Below are 5,000 nucleotides of genomic sequence, written 5' to 3' on the forward strand. Positions count from 1 at the left end.
TATTAATATCTTATGGATATATCGTATTTTACACGGTCTATTGTTTTCGAACAATAAAATTTCAATCATTCTTGTGTCACAAGTTTTGTTCATATTTCAAAGACAAGCCGTTCATTCAAGCGAGTATTTCTTTACGTCGTTTCAAAGCTTGAGACAAATAACTATTGGCCTGCGTAAACACGTCAATTCAAGCGCAAGTGGTTAAGACCGATCATGTTTAACCTTGATCCTTCCTTTAGCCCCTTTAACTAACACCCAGCGGCTTTTAATTCATTTTTAACATGTTACGGATGAATACACAACGGAATATCTCACGGTTATCGTATTGTGTTGTGTTAAAAGGTGCGTTGACGTGTTATCTCGTATATCTTATTTGGACAAGAAGAAAAAAAAAAACAAAAAGAAAAAAACAAATCAGATGATTAACTAGATACGTTTGATCTATTAGAAATGAAATAATATCTGATCCGTAATGTGTTAAATAGCTGCAAGATGTCTTAATAATACACGTCCATATTTCACATTCTAACAATAACTTTAATTCATATTTTCTTTTTTTTTTTTTTTTTTTTTTTAATCATTCCAAGTTTGTTTCTTTATTTTTGAAAGTTAAATTGCTAACTAAAGGAGAACGTTTTGAAACTGTTGAGGTTATACAGTGAGTCTCATAAAACAAATCTTAAACTGTATTTCAGCGTTTTAGAAATGGAGTTCTAAAAATGTTACGAACAATGGCGTTTAATGTGTGCTCGGGAAAAGAAAATTTATGTTTGTATAGTAATATTGAGCACTTTTTGGTGTATATAATTAGATATGAATTTTATTTCGAATTGTTATATATAATAATAATAATAATAATAATAATAATAATAATAATAATAATAATAATAATAATAATAATAATAATAATAATAATAATAATAATAATAATATTACTATTATTGTTATTGATGTTATTGTTATTGTTATGATCCGTACAATAAGAATTTTTAACGCGAAGCTTTTTTTTCCTTTTTTAATTTTCTTCTTTATTCTTTCTCTATCTCTCTCTCTCTTTTTTTTTTCTTTTTTTATGAACAGTCACCATTAATTCTGATTTATAACCAGACTTCGTATATTCCTTCTATCTTTTGATTGGCTCCCTCCACACATTTTAGAACGAATCGAAAGAAATGGCGCAGAATTTGTAGAAAAGAGAGAGAGAGAGAGAGAGAAAAAAAAAGAAAAAGAAAAAGAAAAGAAAAAGAAGAAAGAAAGGATTTTCATTTGATATACTCAATTCTAATTCGACTTGGCTGCACGTGACGTTTAATGTGTACTCACGTATATCATCCCCTTCTGATTGCAAGTGCATCCTCTTTTGCATGATAATCCAGATGCGTGGATATGTAAGTGTTTGAGAGTGTATATGCGTGCGTGTACACGTGCATGCATTTTGGATGGAAAGAGTATACCATGCATAAATTAAAAATTGACTATTTTAGCATGCTTATAAGAATGTAAGTTTCCTTTTTTTTCCTGCACTTGTTATTTTATTTATTAACTTTATATATCCGCTGTTTCTCTCTCTCTCTCTCTCTCTCTCACTCTTTCTCTTTCTTTCACACACATACACACACACATACATACTGTTTATGAGAAAAAATATAATGTGTTATTTGAACGTTGAACATTGTTTATCAATATTCTTCTGCGGGCTATCTTCGTTTTTAACGTTAATAATTATAGTATCGTAAACAACCGCTTACTTGCATGCTGCGATTAACTTTGTCGTTTATATATATATATATATATATAATTTTTTTTTTATTAATATTATTTTTTTTTCCTTTTTCTTTCTTTTTTCTTTTTTTTATCTTCTTTATTTTCAACGCCAATATCGTACTAATCGATAAATAACGTTTCATTCCTTATGTATTTTATGTTAACTTTTTTCTTTGTTTTCTTTTTTTTTTTCTTTTTTTTTCTTTTCTTTCAACACGAATCGTGATATCTTTGTGTTAACCCTTTCAAATGTATGATTTAGTTTTTAGAAATTTAATGACAAAACAACAAATTTCTCTATGCACATATATATTTCTGTAAGTTACATTAAATTATATCGAATTTGTTAATATGTAATAATGTCACTCTCTCTCTCTCTCTCTCTCTTTCTCTCCCTTTCTCTCCTTCTCTCTCTCTCTCTCTCTCTCTCTCTCTCTCTCTGTCGATCATTATCAAAAGTTAATAGATATAATAATTAATATGATGTTAACGAGAAAATATTATATGAAAAATTTTATCAGATATTTCAAGTACTTAAAAACTATTTTGTTTTTAACCAATATTTTGGAACTAAAGTTGATTGTTGAATTGTTGAATTTTGTTAAATAAAGAGAAAGAAAAAAAACAATAAAAAAAAAAAAAGAAAATAAAAAAAAAGAAAGAAAGTAAAAAGTAGAAAAAAAGAAAAAGAAGAAAAAGGAAACGTCCGATTCGACGAGTACGAGTACGAGTAAAATTATTTATTCACTTTAACGCAAACTGTATCTATGTAAATAATACATACATACATACATATATACATTATATACATATAAGAAACATCGGATCACACTTTCCGTGTGTCGTCCAATAAGCAACGAATTCAGTTCGTTCTCCTCCTCCTCCTCCTCCCTCCTCCCTCACTTTAACTCGTATACTACGAAATAATTTACTCCTGATGGACGCCAGGGAAAATCCAATCGCACGGATAATCGAATTGTCGGCTCGATGGATCGGAGAGTATCTTCTCTTTCTCGGTTAGTCTTTCTCCCCAACGATAAAGAGAGTGTGATAAAGAGAGAAGGAGAAAAAAGAGAAAGAGAGAGAGAGAGAGAAAGAGAGAGAGAGAGAGAGAAAGGATAGTCTCTCTCTCTCTTTCTCTTTCTTTTTCTCTTTCCCTCTCTCTCTCTCTCTCTTTTCTTTCTTCCTTTTTTATATCGACGGATTAGAACGTTCATTCGCCTGTGAATCGAGACGACTATGGCAGAGAAAAATTTTGTTTGGCCCGTTGCTGTTCGCGTTTATCGATCCGCGGCAAATCCTATTGTTGTTAAGGGATAGAAAGAGATAGATTGATTTGAACGAACGAGAGAAAACGTAGACTTAGAAATCTGATAAAATTTTTTTCGTATAAACGTTTAAATCTTTCGAATTTGTTATTAATAAGAAAATAATTATACCTAGTTATGATATTTACGTACATATATATATATATATATATATATATATATATATATATATATGCTTCTGTTCGTGTATTTTCGGATACACTCGAGTTATTTCAGGGCGTACCCCCTTGTCGAAACTAGGTCGAAAGTAAAAGTTCTCTAATTGCACATTTATCGATTCCAATAACCGATCCGTAGTCTCAATGCGGTTCTTCATAGATACCAAGAAAGTTTTAGAAGTTCCTAGGAGACTCCTAACTCCGATCTAAATAACGTTTAAATCGTGAAATGTTATCACCCTATTGGTGTTATCCGAGAACTTGACAAACTCCGTCTTGATTATAGTCAATTTAAAAAGTCCAAAGATAATATTTCTATGTACATTGAAAAATAATAATGATCTTTATTTTGTTTTATATATATATATATATATATATATATATATATATATATATATATATATATATAATAACGCTTTTTCTTTTATTTCATTTATATTAATCTCATGTACTTGTAATATTTCATAATTTAATAAATATTATTTCGTGACGTTTATATCAAAAATCTTATTTTCATAACACACAGACACATAAACATATATAAATCTTTTATAATTATCGATAATTTATATATATATATATATATATCAATAATTATTATAACATTATAATTTTATTATGATTTGACAAAAACAAAAGAATATGTATATATCATTAAAGTAAAAATATATATGTATATATTATTAATTAATATAAATTGACAATAATTATAATTAATAATATATGATGTGATTGAAAAAAAATAATATATCAAAAATTTATCTAACGTTATAATGTTTCAATAGAAAGAAATGAAAAAAATTATTTATTTATTTCTTTTCTTTCCTTTTTTTCTTTTTTTTTTTTTTTTTTTTTAATCTTTTTTTCTTCTAATAATAGTCATCGTTAAAGAGATAAATGTGTAATATTATTATTTTTGTATAATCGATCATTTTGTTTCTTCATTTTACGTACGTATTATCGAACGGAGACATTTTTAAAAACGAATGATCCATTGTTTCATCTCACTTACTTAGAAAGTCATATGGGGCCATTGCGTTACGTGCATAAATTCGCTTAATAGCGTTATGTGTCTCATGAGAACAATAAAGACACACTGTCTCAGTTGAACTTTGTCCCTAGCAACGTTCTGTTAACTTCCCTTCATGGATCTAACGAAATGTGAATCCTCTTTTCTAGACAATACCAAATTCATTTTCATTCTTTCTTCTAACTAGCTCATGCATAAAAATTATATATATATATATTTTTTGTATTTATTAACTAACATTTATTTGTTATTGAAATTTTGTTAAATATTTTCTAAACGCTATTAATAATTACAATTTCTTCGATCAATCAAATCTAATGATGAATTTTGTTCATTTTATTTAACAAGTAATTTTCCCAAGATAAAATATTATTTTATTTCAAAATAATTTGGATTTATAAAAAATAATAAAAAAAAAAAAAATAATAAAAGAAAATAAAAAAAAATAATTAAAAAAATAAAATAAAATAAAATAAACACACACACACACACACACACACACATATATATATATATATATATTATATATTATATATTATTATTATTATTATTATTATTATATTATATTATATTATATATATTTATATATATTAATTTTTAATTTTCATTAATATTAATTATATAAAAAATTACTGTACATTTACATAAGATTGAAATCTTTCTTTAATGGCGATCGATTTTTATTTATTTTTTTTCAACTGGCTTTACATAGACGCCTAG

General features: G+C 26.6%; 1 protein-coding gene across 6 annotated transcripts in view; it reads left to right on the forward strand.

The window, feature by feature from the left end:
* The window catches only part of Nckx30C (solute carrier family 24 member Nckx30C), a 56,014-nt gene that overhangs the window by 9,326 nt on the left and 41,688 nt on the right, over window positions 1-5,000 (forward strand). The gene's annotated exons all lie outside the window — the stretch shown is intronic.

The sequence above is a fragment of the Vespa mandarinia genome, chromosome 11 (assembly GCF_050613455.1).
Source record: "Vespa mandarinia isolate Hongniang chromosome 11, ASM5061345v1, whole genome shotgun sequence".
Lineage (NCBI taxonomy): Eukaryota > Metazoa > Arthropoda > Insecta > Hymenoptera > Vespidae > Vespa > Vespa mandarinia.